General features: G+C 37.1%; 1 protein-coding gene across 3 annotated transcripts in view; it reads right to left on the bottom strand.

The window, feature by feature from the left end:
* The window catches only part of PKIA (cAMP-dependent protein kinase inhibitor alpha), a 106653-nt gene extending 86026 nt beyond the window's left edge, over nucleotides 1–20627 (bottom strand). For 2 of the 3 annotated variants that reach the window (XM_045849483.1, XM_045849484.1), the window contains exon 1: nucleotides 20441–20614. The gene's annotated coding sequence lies outside the window, so the exon portion shown is untranslated. Of the gene's footprint in view, nucleotides 1–20440 lie in introns of all 3 variants that reach the window. The other variant, XM_045849486.1, reaches the window with a different exon arrangement.
* Between the last annotated feature and the right edge of the window lie 357 nt (nucleotides 20628–20984).

Raw genomic sequence — 20984 nt, 5'->3', positions numbered from 1 at the left:
AATATACCTATACATAAAGTCCATATATGACAAACCCCCGCCAGCAAAATACTCAACAGGAAAAAACTACAAGTTTTCCCCTTAAGATCAGGAACAAGACAGAGATGTTGGCTTTTACCTCTCTTATTCAACATAGTACTCGAAGTCTTAGCTATAGCAAACAGACAAGAAGAAGAAATAAAAAACATCCAAACTGGAAAGAAAGAAGTAAAACTGTCATTATTTGCAGATGACATGATACTGTATTTAGAAAACCCCAAAGATTCCACCAAGAAACTACTAGAATTGGTAAGTGAATTCAGGAAAGTAGCAGTATGTGAAATTAATATCCAGAAATTAATTGCATTTATATATGCCAATAACAAACTAACAGAAAGAGAAGTTAAGAAAACAATCCCAATCACAGTTGCTTCAAAAATAACAAAATACCTAGGAGTAAACCTAACCAAGGATGTAAAAGTTTGTATTTGGAAACTTATAAGACACTGAAAGAAAGAAATTGAAGAAGATATAAATAAGTGGAAGCACATTATCATGTTCATGGATAGGAAGAATTAACATCATTAAAATGTCCATCTACCCAATGCAATCTATTGATTCAATGCAATTCTTATCAAGATTCTAGTGATGTATTTCACAGAACTAGAAAAAATATTTCAAAAATGTATATGGGACCACAAAAGGCTCTGCACAAAAACAGCAATCCTGAGAAAGAAGTACAAGGTTGGAGGGCTCATGCTACCTAATATGAAACTATACTATAGGACAATAGTAATCAAAATAGCAGGGTGCTGCCATAAAAACAGACACATAGATCAATGGAACAGAAGAACAGAGAGCCCAGATATAAACCCACAACTTTATTGTTAATTAATATTAATAACTGACTATTATTAACATCTATAAATAGAGGAAGCAAGCACATACAATGGGCTAAATATAGTTTATTCAATAAATGGTGTTGGGATAATTGGACAGATATGGGCAGAAAAATGAAATGACCAACTTCTTTACACCACACAAGAATAAATTCAAAATGAATCAAAGACTTAAATGTTAGACCTGAAACAATAAAAATTGCAGAAAACATAGGCAGAAAAATCTTGGACATTGTTTGTAGCAATATTTTATTAGATATATCTCCTTAAGCAAGGGAAACAAAAGGAAAAATAACCAAATAGGTACACATCAAACTAAAAATTTTTCTTTGTGACAAAGGAAATAATCAACAAAATAAAAAGACAACCCACAGAATAGGAGAATATATTAACTAATATATTTGATAAGGGGTTAATATTGAAAATTTATAAAAAACTTATAAAACTCAACCCCCAAAAATAAATGACACAATTAAAAAATAGGCAAAGGACCTGAATAGACACTTCTTCAAAGAGGAAATACAGATGGCCAATAGACATATGAAAAGATGCTTCACATCAATAATCATCAGAGAAATGAAAATTAAACAATGAGATATCATCTCACACATGTTAGAATGGCTATCATCAATAAATCAACAAATGACAAGTACTGGTGAGGATGTGGAGAAAGGGGAACCCTTTGCACTGTTGGTGGGAATGCAGATTGGTGTAGCCATTGAGAAAAGCAGTATGGAGTTACCTGAAAATATTAAAAATCTGAAGGAAACCTAAACACTAATTTGAAAGGATATAAACACCCCCTTGTTTATTATAGCATTATTAATATGGAAACAGCCCAAATGTCCATCAGTAGATGAGTAGATAAAACAACTATGAGGCATTTACACAGTGGAATACTACTCAGGCATAAAACAAGAAAATTTTACCCTTTGCAACAGTATAGATGGACTTTGAGAACATTATGCTAAGTAAAATAATCCAGCCAGAGAAAGACTACCATATGATCTCAGTCATATACGGAATCTAATGAACAAACTGAACTAACAGGGAAAATGTGGACAGACTCATAGATGGAGAGCATGATAACAGGTACTGGGGGGTGAAATGGTGGAGGGATTGAGCAAAAAAGAAAAAACTCATGAACATGGACAACAGTGGAGAGAAGTGGGTATATAACAGGGTGCAGCCAAGAGGGGGGTGGGGGCCAAATAGGGGTTTGGAATGAGGCCCAGAACTCAGAGTGTCCAGGAAATATTAGAAAGACACATAAGATGTCCTCACTCCTTCCCCACCTTCAGGTGTCAGTTGGGGGAAGGGACAAATGGAGCAAGGCCATTGAGAGCTGGTTTGCATACCAACAGCTTTTCAGCTAACCTCTGGCATGGTCATTTAACATATCTATAACCTTTAACTGGTTGCATAGATATGTTAAATAGCTGTGGCCATGCTCTGACCCAGTGGGATGGAAGTAACTTCCCCCCCACCCCCCAAGATGTAACTGGGAGGCAACTCCCCCTAGTTACAGCACCCACATGAGAGCTTAAAGATGATTGGCTCCATGACATGGGGACATGCCTTCCCATACTCACTATGGCAGCCCAGTAAAGCTGGAAGGATATGAGAGTGCTGGCAAGTGTAGCTGATTGTGGGAGGAGTTGGAAATGAGACTGCAGAGGAAAATTGGCAAGGGGATTTAAACCCAGACACAGCAGCCATTGAAGAGAGGACCATAACCAGTGCAGAGAGAACCACGGGACTGTGGCAGTGCAGAGAGAACCACCTGGTCTTTAGCAGAGTGGGGACTCCTGCAGCCCTGTGAGAGAGAATCACCATGTGTGTTTGGCAAAGAACCACCACCTGGCTTTGGTAGAGTGGTGACCCCCCTCCTTGCAGCCATTGTGAAGAGAGAACCATGACGCTTTGGCAATAGAAAGAGGAGCGCTACGTGCTTCTGGCAGAGTGGGGACCTTGGCAGCCTTTGAGAAGGCAGGAGCACGCGGCTGTGGCAGAGCACAGAATCATGCAGCTGTGGCAATAGAAAGGAGAGCCATGAGGCTGTGGCAGTGGAGAAAGGACCATGCAGCTGCAGCCATGTAAGAGAGAGCCACGCACTTCTGGCAAAGTGGGGACCCCTGCAGCCATGTGAGGGAGCCACATGGTTTTGCCAGAGTGGGGACCCCTGCAGCTTTAGCAGAGAACAACCATGTGGCTTTGGCTGGAGATCCCGTCAACACAGCTGATGGTGCTGGGAACCGAGGGAAACCTACCAGCCAAGCACAGATTACTGGAAAGAACTGGGGGCTGCCTAAGCCACAGACTTCTATTTCTTTTCCTGAGATATGGTACCCCAGACTGGACAAAGGGGGGAAGGAAGGACTGTGTGTGTGTTTATGGGTGTTTTAAGGGACTTTGGGATTTTGATGAAGACATTAGGTCACTACTTTAAGTCTGTATAGCATTAAATAAACATTTTTTTTTCATGAATCTCTGGTATTGAGAGATGTCTTTCCTATAAGGCGGCAGATAATCGAGTCTGGTAGGGGGTCCTTTCGATAATAGTATATTGCCCTTGGCTCCCTGGTCTGCTCTGTAACAGGTATAAGAGGACTGAATGGTAATGGAGAAAATACAATAAACATTAAATCAAAAACCAAAAAGTGATAAATACCTAAAGAACAGATGTGATGATTCACAATGAAACAAGTCTATTCTGAATCACTCTATTCAGTGAGAACAGTTCAAGTTAGAATTTTTAAGACACTGGAAAATTATCACATTTACTACAGGTATAGAAGAATATTTGTTATGCATTGTAAATTACTCTAAGCAGAAGAGCTGATGGAAGGCCAGAACCTGAGTGGATAAAATATAGTCATATAATCAGGAGCATGTTCCAAGTTGAAAGGCAACTGTACCACCTGTCTCACAGAATTAGATAGTAGATATAACCCAGTAAGATCAAGGTAAAAATATTTTAATTAAATATATATTAAATTAAATGTATAAAATACATAACATAGCAATCTGAAATATATAAATACATATTCATATTTATATATTAAAGAATGAGTTAGAAATTTTAAATATATTTTTAACTGTTAAAAAATAAACAGGCAGTGGAAAGTATGTTTTCATTGCAAAACCTGACTCTGAAAACAAGGATTTTATTATTTATTTATTTATTTATTTATTGTTGTTCAAGTACATTTTCTGCCTTTTCCCCTCACCCCTCCCCACTACCCCAGACCTCTCCGCCTCCCTCCCCCACTTCCAAGCCCTCATGTTGTTGTCCATATGTCCTTTATAATTGTTCCTGTAAACCCTTCATCCTTTCCCCCCTTTATCCCCTCCCCTCTCCCTTCTGATCACTGTCAGCCTGTTCTCAATTTCAATGTCTTTAGCTATACTTTACTTGCTTGTTTGTTTTGTTGATTAGGTTCCTGTTAATGGTGAGATCATATGGTATCTGTCTTTCACTGCCTGGGTTATTTCACTTAGCATAATGTTCTCCAGCCCCACCCATGCTGTTGCAAAGAGTAGGCACTCCTTCTTTCCTTCTGTTGTGTAGAATTCCATTGTGTAGATGTACCATAGCTTTTTGATCCACTCATTTTGATGGACACTTGGGTTGCTTCCAGGGCTTGACTGTTGTAAATTGTGCTGCTATGAACATTGGGGTGCATAGGTTCTTTTGGATTGGTGTTTCAGGGTTCTTAGGATATAATCCTAACAGTGGAATTGCCGGGTCAAAAGGCATTTCCATTTTCAGTTTTCTGAGGAAATTCCATACTGTTTTCCACAGTGGTTGCACAAGTCTGCAATCCCACTAACAGTGCACTAAGGTTCCCTTTTCTCCACATACTCTCCAACATTTGTTGTTTGTTGCTTTGTTTATGATGGCCATTCTGACTGGTGTGAAATGGTATCTCATTGTGGTTTTAATTTTGCATCTCTCTGATGACTAGCGATACTGAGCATCCTTTTGTATGTCTCTGAACCTTCTCTATGTCCTCCTGAAAACAAGAATTCTTTAAGTCCTTCTCCAAGAACTTGTCTGTTTAAATGAAATTCAATGATACTATAATCAAAAATTTAAAACTGAAAGAAAATGCTCATGAAATAGACATAAACACATGCATATATGTATATATAGTTAAACAGATAACTGGTTGAGTGTAAGTAATATATAATACATACAAAATATATAAATGTATTTATATTATACGTACATACATGTATGTACATGTATATTTAAAAAAGGTATTTTCATTGTTTGCAACATTTCATCTTAGAAACAGACTATGCCCAAAAATTTATGCCTCAAGACTTTAGTAAATTGCTAAAGAATTCAGTATTGAGACAGGGATTAACAATATTAGCTTAGAAATTTAGGACAAACTTATTCCTATAATGATTTACACTGTTTACTTGAAAGAATATGGTTAGGTACACATTCATAACCTCTACCAATTAAAATAAATTAGTTATTGAAATTTGGCTCAAGTTGTTAATCACCAAATTCTCAGTTTTGAACAACTGTGGCTTATGCATTAGACATAAGGTAGCTTTTGTACCTGTTTCCTTAAACTAGAAAGCCCATATCAATAATAAAAATCCATATAAGAAAAAAAGGAAAATTATGTCCTCTACAAGACCAACAAAAATTGTCATCACACTGAAGTATGTGTGTATGCAGTTTTTATAGGCAGGTGTTTCTGGTACTAAGTTTTCACATTAATCAAGTGTGAAATTTCGTTTCAGTTTTTAAATTTTTAATTTCACTTTAAATGTGTTGCTACTGATCAAATTGATTCAGTAACATCAAGTCATGAACAACTCATGAGAAAATTTACATTTTCTCTCTAAAATCTTTAGCTTCAGTAAAATTAAAATGTCTCATATACCAATAAAAGAACTTTGCATATAATATGCACTGGAGTTAGGAGTTAATTTTTCTGTTACATAACTTAATAATATTAACAGGAAGAAACTTCTTCAGTAGTTACACATTCAAAAATATATTTGGCTATATAGCAGATAATTAGCAGGATATTCAAAATCTTTTCTTAGAGGAAGTCATTGTTAACAAGGCTTTATAAATTAATGCTGCCTTTCCAGGAACTTTACCACTGTATTATTAAAAGAAAAAAGTCAACTAGTTCTTTTAAGTAAGGGAGATTCCCTTTTTATTTGACACTTGCTTCTGAAATCAACACCTTATTCAACAACCTTAATATTATTTCTGATAATGAGTGAAAAGATTGATTAGATATATGGTACAATTAAGAAAAAAATAAGATGTAGAATTAATAGCCAATTGACTTTTACCAGGTCATTCAATCAACTACTTACAGAGTTAAAAATAGAAGCTAGCTAAGTCTCATTCCCACAGTTAGTGCTAGATCAGAGCCTAACAACTTTGTACTGTGGTTGCCTCAGTATCTCCACTCACTGCCAGTATCTCCACGGAGATATCTTCCCATGAGATTTAGAGTCACTTCAAGGCTTAGTTTAACTAACACAGAGAGATGCAGGAAAACAAGTTCATAAACATATTGGTAGTGAAATCTGGTTGTAAATTGCCCATGACAATTAAAACAATAAAATTGAAAACATTTATTAACCCTTACTATGTTTCAAATATTATACTAGGTTCTCTTTTATGTTATTTTTAATCTTCACAACACTGTGATTTCCCTGTTTTAAATATCAGGAAGGAATTCACAGAGGTTAAGCAATATTCCTTGTGTCAAAGAACTAGAAAGTTGTACAGGTAGGATTCACACAATGTGGGATATAAAGACTAAATTCACTTCCTGAAAGACATGATTTGGGTATACTGGTAGCCAAAACTGCCAGAAGTAAATAAAAATTAAGGAGACAAAAGGGCCCTGGTTGGTATCGCTTAGTGGATTGAGACCAGCCTTCAAACCAGGGAGTTTCTGGTTTGAGTCCCAGTCAGGGCACATGCCTGGGTTGCAGGCCAGTTCCCCAGTTAAGGGGCATGCGAGAGGCAGCCACACAATGATGTTTCTCTCCCTCTCTTTTTCCCTCCCTTCCCCTCTGAAACTGACAACTGAAATAAATGGGGTCTTTAAAAAAGAGAGAGAGAGAAAGGGAAAGGGAGGTCTTGTGATCAACATAGTTTGAACTTAATGTTTAGAGCATTTTTACTGACCTTGAAAATGATCAAAAGCTGTCCGAGCACTCTAAGAAAAAAATAATCAAACTGAAAAACTGGTTTTATAGTGAGGCATTTTGAGATCAACCCAATTGCTTTGTTTCCATAATATTGTACTACCATTTTATATCATTTTACATTTTATTTATTAAGTAGAAATTTAAATATTTAAGTACTTTTTCTAAACAGGATAGTGACTTTTTTATTTCTAAATAATGGCCGAGACCCCAACTTCCTCCCCTTACTCAATGGACTGTTTAGTGTGAGATCATTTAAGTGTCCTATTTAATTTTTGTGGTGAGATAGTGACTTTGTGCAGTTCTATGATAATGTTACAGGTCCATTATCTGAAATCTGCAAGCAGGTAGAAAAAGTTTTAAGTCTTCTGGCCAAGATGGAGGCATAGGTAAATAAGGTTTGCTTCCTTGCACAACCAGAAGAAGGATAATAACCAACTTAAAAACAAAAAACAACCAGAACTGCCAAAAAATGAACTGTATAGAAGTCCAGCAATCAAGGAATTAAAGAAGAAACATTAATCCAGACTGATAGGAGGGATAGAGACAAGAAGCTGCAGAGAGAAGGCCCTGGGCAAGGCAATGGCTGGTTGACTGGGCAGTCCCACATTTACATGCAGATAGGCTGAGAGGAACAAATAGGAAGTGAGACAGATCCCACAACCCAGGGTTCCAGTGTGGAAAAGTAAAGCCTCAAAACCTCTGGCTATAAAAACCTTTGGGTGTTGTGGCGTCAGGAGAAACTCCCAGTCTCACAGGAGGCTCCATTGGAGGGGCTCATGGGATGCTAAAACATACACAAGCCACCCACCTGGGAATCAGTACCAGAAGGGCACAATACGCCTGAGGGAAGTGAGGGAATTAACTGAAAGCAGGGTGAGAACTGAGAAAACTTTTGTACCTACTCTGCCCCTTTTCCACATACAGTACCACAACTCAACCAAGTTGGTTACCCTGATCTGGCAAATACCTAAGGATCTTTGCCTTACAATGTAACAGGTGTGCTGAGACAAACAAATATGGCCCCAAAGGAAATAACAGATCAAAACTCCAGAAAGAACTAAACAATGAAGAGATAGCCAAGCTATCTGATGCAGAATTTAAAACCTTGGTAATCAGGATGCTCACAGAAACGATGGAGTACAGTCACAAAATAAAGGAAGAAGTTAAGGCTATACAAAGTGAAATAAAGAAAAATATACAGGGAACCAACAGTGAAAGGAAGGAAACTGGGACTTAAATCAATAATTTGGAAAAAATAAACTTTCAACCAGAACAGAATGAAGAAACAAGAATTTTTAAAAAATGAGGAGAGGCTTAGGAACCTCTGGGACAACTTTAAATGTTCCAACATCCAAATCATAGGGGTGCCAGAAGGAGAAGAGAAAGAGCAAGAAATTGAAAACTTATCTGAAAAAATAAGGAAGGAAAACTTCTCTAATCTGGCAAAGGAACTAGACATGCACATCCAGGACGCTCAAAAAGTCCCAAAGATGTTGCATCCAAGGATAAACACACCGACACATCAAGACTAAAGATAAGGAGAGAATCTGAAAAGCAACAAGAGAAAGGAGAGAGTTACCTACAAAGGAGTTCCCATAAGGCTATCATCTGATTTCTCAAAAGAAGTCTTACAGGCAAGAAGGGGCTGGAAAGAAGTATCAAAGTCATAAAAGGCAAGAACCTACATCCAAGATTACTCTGTCTAGCAGAGCCATCATTTGGAATGGGTGGGCAGATAAAGTACTTCCCAGATAAAGTAAAGTTAAAGGAGTTCATCATCACAAAGTCCTTATTATATGATCTGTTAAAAGGACTTATGTAAGAAAGAAAAAGAAGATCAAAACTATGAACAGTGAAATGACAACAAATTCACAACTATTAATAATTGAACCTAAAAACAAAAACAAACTAAGCAAACAACTAGAATAGGAACAGAATCACAGAAATGGAGATCACATGGAGGTTTATCAGTAGGGAAGGGGTGGAGGAGAGAATGAGGGTAAAAGGGAATAAGAAGCAAAAATGGTAGGCACAAGATAGACAGGAGGAGGTTAAGAATAGTATAGGAAATGAAGAAGCCAAAGAACTTATGTGAATGACTTATGGACATGAACTAAGGGGGTTGGGGAATGCTGGCAAGAGGGGGGCACAGGGTAGAGGAGGATAAAGGGGAGAAAAAATTGGGCAACTATAATAACATAATCAATAAAATATACTTAAAAATCTTTAGAAAAGGAAAAAATTCAATCAATGGGGATTTTGCTTTCTCTATGATTGTATTCTTTTTAAAAAATGAATTTATTTTTTATTTTATTTTTTCCATTACTATTTATCACCTTTACTTTCTTCCACCTCCACCTTCCCCCTGAAATCACACTGTTGTCTGTGTCCATGAGTTTTCTTCTTTTTTTAACAATTTTATTTATTTTTAGAGAGAGGGAAAGGGAGGGAACCATCAATGTGTGGTTGCCTCTCATACACCCCTACTGGGCACCTTGCCTATAACCCAAGCTTGTGGCCTTACTGGGAATTGAATAGGCAACCTTTTGGTTCATAGGCAGGTACTCAATCTACTGAGCCACACCAACCAGGGCACAATCTTTTTCTTTTTTTGCTGGATCCCACCATCTTCCCCCCTCCCACACCAGAACTGTCATCCTGGTCTCTATCTATGAGCCTGTCTCTATTTTGCTTGTTAGTTCAGTTTATTCATTAGATTCCACATAAAAGCGAAATCATACGGTATTTGTCTTTCTCTGACTGGCTTATTTGGCTCAGCATAATGCTTTCCAGGTCCACCTATGCAGTCACAAAAGATGAAAGATGAGTGGATAAAACAGCTATGGTACATTTATACAATGGAATACTACTCAGCCATAAAATATGATTGTATTCTTTACAATGTGGATGAAAAAGACATGGAGATAAGATAACCACTGATTAATACTTTATGATTAAAATCTGTGTCTTGATTTTGAATAATCTAAGGTCCCAAATCCATTGCAGTTGAAGAAAGGAGAAAACATATTTTTTCCTGTCCTGGATACATGGACTGTGCTTGGTTGAATAGCTTGAAGTGTTTAATAGCTGTATCTCCAACTTTAATATGTGTCACCTCTAATTCCAACTTTACTGAAACTTCAGCAGGAAGAAAGTATGGATTGACAAGAAACAGGAGAAAGGGTAGTCCCAGCCTTAATTAGTCCTCACCAAACCTATGAAAATAATCACAATGAAGTTGTATAAAATACCAGTTATTTTGTAGTGGAGGGCAGCTTTTAATAACAAATGGTATTGATTCACTTTTTTCTTAAATAGTTTGTAAATTCTTATAAAAAAGGCAAGTACAAAACTTATCATCTGTGATACAGAAATATTTATGCTCTTGATATATTACTGTTTTAAAATAACTGTTTATATTTATTGACTGTTTAGCATAGTATATAATACCAATAAGATACCTAGAAATCTCAACTCTTATAAAACATACTAAGTGCCTTTCTTTGCTATCCTGCATGTTTTCTAATATGGAGATAATATAGGAAATATAATTTAGATTTCTCTTCTATAACATCACAGCATGTCTCAACTAACTTTTATCAATGGAGATTCTCTGTAGGTACATATTTATTTATTACAAAACCATTTTGTGATGATCATACAGTAATTCTAATAAACATAGATAAGCCACAATAATTAAGAATGTCAGTCCCATTTCATTTCAGCTTCTTCCACTGCAGGAAAGCACATGTTAGATGATGGTAATTCCCCCAAGAAGAGCTCACTTTCTTGAGATGAAAGATTAGCTTGGATGAACAATTGGTTTGTCACAATTTATTTTTGAGTGCAGTCACTTTTTAAAATAGTGCTAATGCATCCTTTTCAGAATGAATCCTTCTAAAAATGCATTATTCTCCTGTGAATGTACCTTATAATTAAAAACCCATTATATAATTTTACTTTTCTCAACTTTTCACATATTACCATATATAACAAATATTAAAATTCTTAACTCTTTACAATCTGTAACATTTGATAAGCCTTAAATCTGAATTTGATTTAAATGTGTCTGACTGATTATTATTATCCCATTACTCAATGGGATCCAACCACCAATTCAGATTTAACATGATTTCTGCAAGTCCTGGCAAGATAATGTTTGTGAATGGAAAAAGAATATTAACATCCTGATAGTTTTTTACTACATTTCAATGATCAGAGAACCTGAGCATGAAAGATCATGGAGAGAAGTATAAGAAATGGCATGAGAGCCATGACTGACTTACTACATTGACTCAGTCAGAGTCTGTTCCCCTACAATAGAAAACATAGGGGTAGGTTGTGGTATTGCTACTATTGCAATGACCAAAAGAATGACACTTCTAGCTTCAGGTTCAAAGCCTCTACAGTGTGCTGTTTAAAATATGGGTTTCTGCTGGAAATAAACCCAAGTCTTTATGGTCAATTAATATTTGACAAAAGGGGCAGAAGCATAAAATGGAGTAAAAATAGCCTCTTCAACAAATGGAGTTGGGAGAGCTGGACAGCTACATGCAAAAAAATGAAACTTGACCACCAACTTACACCATACAAAAAAATAAATTCAAGGCGGATAAAAGACTTAAATATGAGTTGTGATACCATAAAAGTCCTAGAGGAGAACATAGGCCAAAAAGTCTCAGATATTCCACACTTCAATATTTTCACTAATAGTCTCCTAGAGCAAGAGACATAAGCAAAAGAATAAACAAACGGGATCTCATCAAAATAAAAAGCTTCTGCACAGCTAAAGAAACTGCATTAAAATCAAAACAGAAACAACCATATGGGAAAACTAATTTGCAGATGATACCTCAAACAAGGGTCTGATCTCCAAAATATATAAAGAACTCACATGACTCCACTCCAGGAAGACAAGCAACCCAATTGAAAAATGGGCAAATGACTTGAAAAGACACTTCTCCAAGGAGGACATACAGAGGGTACAGAGATATATGAAAAGATGCCCAACATCACTAGCTATCAGAGAAATGCAAATTAAAACCACAATGAGATCCCATTTCACACTGGTGAGAATGGCCATCATAAACAAAGGAACAAATAATAAGTACTGAAGTTGTGGAGAAAAGGGAACCCTAGTACGTTGTTGGTGGGAATGCAGACTTATGCAGCCACTATGGAAAACAGTAAGGAATTTCCTCAAAAAACTAAAAATGTAACTGCCTTTTGACCCAACAATTCTACTATTGAGACTGTACCCTAAGAACCCTGAAACACCAATCCAAAAGAACCTATACCCCCCAATGTTCATAGTAGCATAATTCACAATAGCCAAGTGCTGGAAGCCACCTAAGTGCCCATCAGTAAATGAGTGGATCAAAAAACTATGGTACATTTACACAATGGAATTCTATGCAGCCAAAAGAAGAAAGGAGCTCCTCGCCTTTGCAACAGCATAGGTGGAGTTGGAGAACATTATGCTAAGTGAAATAAGCCAGGTGGTAAAAGAGAAATACCATATGATTTCACCTATAAGTGGAACCTTATCAACAAAACAAACAAGCAAGCAAAATTCAACCAGAGACATTGAAGGAAAGAACAGTCTGACAATAATCAGAGAGGAGGTGGGAGAGGGATAATAAGGGATAGTGAGGGGGCCATCAAGGAGTATGTATGAAGGACACATGGACAAAGCCAAAGAGGCTGGGTTCGAAGGTGGGAGGCAGGGATAGGTAGGGCAGAGGGGGTGCGTTGTGGTGAAAATGGAGACAAATGTACTGAACAACAACACCAAAAAACAAACAAACAAACAAACAAGAAAACCTCCCTATATAATGGATATAGTCTACCAGCAAGCTATAGGGATAAATTGTAGAATTTGAAAAATGGGAAAATAATTAAATAAAAATAAAATAAAATAAAACAAAACAAAACAAAACAAAATAAAATAAAATAAAATAAAATAAAATAAAATAAAATAAAATAAAATAAAATATGGGCTTCTCATTGCTTATTCAGGCAAAAATCAGAATGCTTATTGGTTTTATGCCTCCTTTTTAAATGAGGGTTTTATAAGCAGCAATAAAGATAAATGATAAGAGAAAGAAAAGGCATACCTTAAAATACTATTGTGAGTGTCTGGGGTGTGTTTATGTTCTTGCCATCCATCAGCCTAGAGAGCTTACCCTTTTAGCATGTTAATGTTTAATTTGTGTAAAACATGATGCAAGCCCCAGCAAGCTCATTTCTATTCTGTGGGACAATCTAAATCAAGACAGTCTCCCTCTGAGGTGGGTGGTTAAAAGACTTGCCAATTTTGTTCATACTTCAGATATTACAACATTCTGTAATTTAGCCTATATAAGACACTTCCACTGTTGGGCATAAATTATTATCTTTTAGGATAAATTAAAAAGAATACACTGAAGAGAAACTAAGGAAAAAAACAGCAAAATAAAAGATTTACCATAATGCAGGTATTACTATAAATTTGAACTAAATTTACCATAAATTTGAAATAAATTACCATGAATTTGAACTAAAAAATAGACCAAATTTCAGATTAGGCTGGATACAAATGACCCATTGCTGGAGCTTAAAAGCAAAACAAATCAAAACTAACTATAGATGCTTCTAGTTTCCCATGTTGTTGCTAGAAATCTCTACTGACATATGCAATGCACTGTGTAATATTTCTGAAGCAATTTAATGGATGACTGAGAGACTTGAAATCTTTCAGTACTTGTGTGTAGTACATTTCCTCCATGAACTAAAAATGAACAAAAGTGATAATATTGAGACTATTTCCTTGCTCAAATCCTGTCAAATAGATTACCTTGTATCACACATGGTTATTTTTAAGAATGTTAGAAATGGTTATATGAAAAACAGAAATACTCTCCATTGAAAAAATGTATGATTCTTAGTCAATATACATATTCAGATTACGAATATGTATAATCTCTGACCCAACAATACCATTCCATATCACTCCAAGAGTTTTTCAATCAAAACTAAAAGCACCTATATATAAAGACATGTACCTTTATGTCCATTACCACATAGCTTGAAATCATAAAACAAGTTGGAAATTAATAAATGCTAGTCAATGGGTTTTGGTTGAATAAAATTATGGCACATTCACAGTACACATTATTTGTTAGGCATTTACTACATGTAATATGGTAGTGTTACACATTAGATATCATTAATATAATAGAAATACAATATACTGAAAGTGTTTTGCAAGTATAAATTACTATAATGTGAGTATAGTTAAATCTCATTTAGCCTTAAAAAGAATGAAATTCTGATACATGTTACAACATAGATTAACCTTCTGGACATTATGCTAAATAAAAGAGGTCAGACATAAAAGGACAAATACTGTATGATTCCACTTATATGAGGCACCTAGAATTGGCAAATTCATGGATATAGAAAGTAGAATAGGATTTACCAGAGGCTGAGGGGAAGGAAGAATGAGGGGTTATTGTTTATTGGGTATAGATTTTTTATGTGGGTTGATAAGAAAGTTCTGAAAATTGATAATGGTGATGATTGTTTAAGTTTGTGAATGTGTCACTGAATGCTGTGAAATGTATACTTAAAAATGGCACAATTTTCTGTTATGTACAAGGTCTGTCCAGAAAGTATCCATCCACATAGTAAAGATAAAGACATTTATCAAAGACAATAAAAGATATAAGAAACATTGTACACAGGACAATGATGCCTCAGTCTCCTTCAAAGTAGGCACCTTGGGACTTCACACAGTTTTCCCAATGGCCATCAGCTGCCCTGTTGTGTTTTCTTGAATCTTATTGATAGTTTGAAATGTCTTCTCTTTCAAAGATGATTTTCGTTTTGGGAAAAACCAGAGTTGCAGGGTGCCAAATCTGGGCTGTAGTGGGGCAGAGTTACCTAGGTGACTTGATGTTTCATTAAAAACTCTGCAAGAGATGTGATGCATGAGGAGGCACATTGTTATGATGAAGTTGCCAGTCACCAGTTGCCCATAGCTGCAGCCTTCTGAATCATCCAAAAAGTTTCTGGGGAGGAATATTCAAGCTTAATGCAAAATGTGATGCAGATTCATTGCTCTACTCACTCAGTCATTTTGAATGTGATGGCCATGCAGTACACATGCTCCCTCAATGGTGTCTACTGCCCCCACTGACTAGTACAGTGAAGTTGTCATTGTTCACACATGCACATTTCAGTTCATTCTCCTTGGCTGTCAGGTTACATCAATGTCATGCAAACTATTCTTATATTAACAATGGTTGGACTTTTTCTGGACAGACTTCATATATTATACCACAATAAAAAATAAAAATCTACTATCAAAGTACAAATGCACCTCATATTAGGCATATTATGATGAAGATTCCACAAAATAGCACTCATTTTAGGAACTTCTATGTACAGTTATTTCATAGTTTGGGAAATATAAAGAAAGCAAGAGCTTACATTGTCTTTTGGAGTTTTCTATCTCCATCTCTTCATGTCTGCTTTTTCTAGACTGATATTCTTGTCACACCTCTCTGAACAACAGCATCAGCAGGAACCATGCTAACTAGTACTGTTGTCCTCAAGTATGAGCTCAGAATTTTTAATGCATTTTTTAATGCTGGCAATTGTTTTAGACTCTAGGAGGGATGACCTAACTTATTATTCTTTCCTTAACTTGGCAAAAGCAAATATATTACTACAGAAAGTACTACCAAAAGGAAACAGTAACTATGAGACAGACACATGTCCATCCTAAGAAAAATGAATCTATTTCCAAGTAGAATACACTGCTCAGCTGCTGGCAGTGCTCTTCAGCATATTTGGCAGTGTAGTCATTCTAAGTCTGAGAACTGTTTCTGTTCTGTAAAAATGGTTTTGGTATGAAAACCCTAAATAAATCACTTGGAATGTGAACATTCAGAGCTTCCTTTAGGATTCCTTTTGCAAGAATTGAGGTGCACTGAGTCACTGTTCTCACTGTCACTTGCTTCCTGGTATCTCAGCTGCCTTTGAGTCAGTGCCAGTGAAGAACTTTCCTTTTGGTCCTAATGTAGGGAGGACAATAGAAGAAGGGTCTCATTTCAAGTACCAGAAATGTCTGGGCTAATAAAGAACACAGGTGTTGTCAAAGTGAAGCCAGAGTGGATGTGCTCAGACCATTTGCTAGAAGCCTTTATTGGTTCCTCACATACCTGCAATGTACACAGAATTATATGCATGTGTGTTTGTGTAAGTGCCAAGGGAATGAGAGCACAACCTTTACTGAATTATTAAAGGGGTGTTAAGACCCATACAGTTAAGAAGCACTGGAAATATTAATCACAAAATAATTTTAAACTTCTCTGATGGATCCGACCTTATGTTTTCATAATGCTTTTCTGTACTTTGTTATACTCCAAAGAGCAGTATGGTGATAAGGACAGAATCTCTGACATTTAGATGTTGATTCTGAATCTCAGTCTCCTCCATGAAAAATGATCATACAGTGGAAGGAAGAAATCAGATACCATAGATGACAGTCTCTCACAGAGTGCCTTGAACTAGAGAAGGGTTCATGAATATGACACCTTCCCCACTTATTCTTTTTCAACAGAATGTAAGCATATTAAAGGCAGGGAAATATCTTCTTTAAACTTTTTTGTTGTTGTTGTTAAGGTTTCCATGCTTTTTGATGTGTGTGGGCCAATTTCCATTTAATGCATGCAAGCTTACAATAACTTTTTTGAAAATAACTATCTGAATGTACTTTTATATTTTATTATTATATAAGGAATTTAAAAAATGAAGCTGGGACTTGTGCATATATTCAGAGCTGAACTTGGCTATTGGACAAAGTAGGTAGGTATGTACCTTGGGAAATGATAACCCAATTCTTCACTAAAATCAAATTGCCAAATAGCTACTATGCATATACATATTAGGCACTGTACTATGCTTTGAGGCAATAAAAAGTTGTCAATCCTGTTCTCCAGGGTTATTCCAGAAGAGGACAGCATGTTCACACAAAGGGATGGATCAAGATAGAAAGTGCCATAAGAATTTAAACAAGGGAGAAAACAGGGAAGGTAGGTATGGGGAAGACTCAGGGAAAAGATGGTGTGTGATGTGAGCAAGGCTTCAACATGCAGCAGGGTGAGCAAAAGGAACAAATGGAACCTACAGGCATGACCTCATGGGGCACAAATTGGAAATAATGACCACTTAGTTTAGACTGGTCCTATGGGACTTAACGAAGATTAGCAAAAAACTAGATAAAGAGGTATCACGGTGCCTACTATATATGACTTATTAATAACTAAACACAAATATTTAAAAAGTAACATAAAAAGAACTTAAAAATATAGACATAGCAAACAGGGTGAAGTGTTGTATAAATCTGGAAATAAAGAGGTTACTTGACAGATTTCAAAACTGTACTTTTTCTACCCATTTTCAGTAGAGGCACTGGTTGAAAAGAAATGACATTTCTTCTCCAGCCTTATTATTCCTACTTTTGCTTTCTTTCCCATTTTTCAAAATCTCAAGATAAGACCATTTGATTTTACCTTATGGTAGTCATGCAGCACCATAGAATGGCTTTGTTATGAGAGAGAACTTTGATTCCAAAATCTGTACTTTCTAAGTTACAGATAACACAGACTGTCACCAGGATGAATATTTTACATGAATATGAAAGGAGTAGATTGACTTCAGTTCCATCACATCAAACCTATAAAAGGGCTTCCATTTATTTAGCATCTAATAGTACACATCATCCTATTTTCATTTCTCTATTTTGAACACCAGGCAATTAATTTTTCCTCTCCCTAGGAGATGGTTAAAGAAAAGGAAATGAAGTTATAAATCAGTTTCAGTCATGAAATCATTCATAGATTTCTTTTTAGGGTTCTGAAATTAGAAACTTCCATTAGAAATTGTTAAATATAACAAAGTCCAAATTCAGTAATTCTTTAAAATTAATTATCTTCCTTAGTTGCACTGAACTAAAAAAATTAGATTTTCTAACTTATTTTCTTTCTTCCTGAAAAAGCTTCTCCAAGTCATAACTTCTCCAGTCCATAACTTAGTGGATTCATCTTACCTGTAAAATCACCAGGGCTGATGTCAACTTATCAAGTACCAATCCACTAATCTTGACCCATTTTTGCCAAAGGTCTTGGGAAACAAAATAATAGACACTTTCATTTTTCAACCATTATTAGAATATTCTCATGCACTATTCTTCACCAGAAAGATGCCTCTTAAAATTACAGAAATTTGTATTGTTCTTAAAATCAATAGCACTAACCTATATTTCATATATCTAGGGCTAACTTATTCAAAGTGAATTATTGCATTAATATTTGCTACCACCTAATATTTAGGATAATTATTTATATACTTAAATACTTTAAGATTAGGAAAGAAAGGCGATAAAGGGTTTTGTTGTTCTTGTTCTTTGTTCCCTGTTATAGTTGGTGTGCCTGAGTCAAATTCTAGAATTGTGAAAATTTTATATTTCAACCCAAACCACATTCAACACATAACAACCACAAGCCCAAATTGAAATGTGCCTGAGGTGTTTGTGGTCTCAGTTCTGGAGGGGAAACTTGGCATGGGATTTCTCCACCCCCTCTACTCCCTCTGCCTCATATAATGAAGATGGAGACAAAGAAACAAACTCACATCTTTCTAAAATGTATTTTATAAAATGGGAATATGTATCTAGAAAAGCAAAAATAATATATAATAGAAATAACATGATTTTTTAGAACCAACATCCTTTTCTAAAAGCAGCACTTAAAATGGAAAGTAAGCAGAGATAAATTTGTAGCTATAAACCCTGCCCCTTTTTTTCACTGATCTTCTGTTTTAATTTGATAAAATGAAATTGCATGGCTGTTCAGTAAGAATGTCTCTCTAATTTCAAGTTTAAAGATAACAAATATTTTAAATAGAATATTGGCACACAGATACCCCACAGTCTGGTTCATTGCAACTGTTCTGTTGGTGCAGTGGCACATTTGAATCATCACAGCCATTTTAACCATTTCACAGCATATTATTTAAGTGTGCATCCCTGGGTGGCAATGGGAATAGGCAATTGGGTTCAGCAGCACGGCCTGTGGGAAACCCTAGGACAAGCGTCAGGCATCCTTCAATGGAGAGGTCAATTTGAAGCTCGAATAGCCTGAGCCTTAGGCTGACCAGCTCCCATGACTTTCTGAGTGCCTGTGGGGAAGCCTCTCTAGAAACTCTTTTGAGGGTTACTGGAGAATCCTAGGACAAACATATTGCTTGTTTTGGTAAGGAGGACTTGCCCAAACCTGACCCAGCTAGATGTCTCACAACCCAGCTGGGCAAAAATAGCTTCAAGAATAACTGGATAACATGCACATTTCAGTTCCTACCTATGCCTGTACACAGGGGGCCAGTGACATAGGATGGCCTCCTCTCTCACGCCCCCCCCACACACAGATTCTGCTGTCCTGGAAACCTTTCTGGTAGCTCAGTGACTGCAGTGAAGGGAGTTACTGCAAATCATGTTGGTAATGGGCTGAAAGCAGAGTTTCTGATGCTGTGTATTTGAGGGAGGGACACGGGTAACAGTACAAAGAGAGAATACCAAAACTGGGGTAGGGCACTGTCCTTTCTGGACAAAATCAGTCATGAAATAGAGGTGGTGGATAAGAGCTGACCGGCGATGGCCTGTGAATGGGTACAATATTACCCTTTCTGCTCCCCACCCCCTACCAAATCAATAAGAATGACAGACAGAGAGAGAGAGATGATGGTAAATGAAGGAAGAAGTGAAGACCAGTGCTGCTCAATCAAGCTGAACCGCAGGAGATGAGAGAAATTTCTTCACTGATTTAAGACTTCCTGTTGGTTTCATATTGAAGTAAGTGTGGGACACTGAAATCTGCACAGACCCATTCTAACAGCTGGGAAGGGAGAAGCCAGAGTCAGGTAGAAGGAGAAAAAGTTCCAATTGCTTCCCCAGGCTGCTGCCAAGCACCTGCTGCTCTCAATCCGGAAAAGATCCCAGTGAAGGCTGAAGGTAGAAATGTGAAAGTAAAACTCCAGTTATCGTACATCTGGAAACCCCTTCCATGTCTAGCACAGACATGCTTATCTTTAAGCGTACAGAGGCTGGAGGCCCTCTTTGTCTGCCCAGTAGTAGTACTAAGGGTTCTCCAATCTCGGGCACTGGTCTGATTAACATTGCCATTCTGGTTGTTGTTCCTTTTTTCACACAGAGTGCCGCAGCGACAGTCCCCTGGTCTGCATCTCAAACCCCATTATTAGCCCAGCGGAAAGCACAGCGATGCTTGGCTAAGGCTAGTAATAACAAGGCTGCTTACCTTCTCGGGATCCAGTCAGCTCACGTCCATGGAGCCCGCAGCAGTCCGGCGGCAGAGCCTCCACTGGGGTGTGCACGGTCACCGCGGCCCCCACCCCACCTGCCGGCTGCAGCAGCTGCTCAGCTGCCCAGACCCACCGCATGAAGTCATCCCTGCCTAGGGCAGGATCGCCACATTCCGCGCCAGGCGTGAGGGGTGGAGAGGGACCTCCCCTGGCCTCAGGGAAGGGCTCCTGGGAACTGTGGCCCACGACCACTATCCCTCTGGGTTTTAGATTTATTTCCTATTAATGCTTTTATGGAGGAATTATCACAGACTGTGGCCCGAGAGAGAAGAGTTGGAATGACTTTCTCTGCAAAACTCCTTTCCTCCGAGTGCGCCCCTGTCATTTGGGCTGCATGGGCAGATCCATTCCTCTGTGTGGGTTTCCTACCCTGCTCTTTTTCCTTAATGGTATTGTTCTTTTCGCTGAATTCTGAACTGGGTAGTTTTTTTTTAAGCTAAACATTCAAATAATCCAGAATGTTTTAAGTTGGTCATCCAT

Source organism: Phyllostomus hastatus, unplaced genomic scaffold (genome assembly GCF_019186645.2).
Source record: "Phyllostomus hastatus isolate PE091 unplaced genomic scaffold, TTU_PhHast_1.1 phas_contig_65, whole genome shotgun sequence".
Classification (NCBI taxonomy): domain Eukaryota; kingdom Metazoa; phylum Chordata; class Mammalia; order Chiroptera; family Phyllostomidae; genus Phyllostomus; species Phyllostomus hastatus.
The sequence above is the reverse complement of the archived record's forward strand: the minus strand, read 5'-3'. Positions and strand labels throughout refer to the sequence as shown.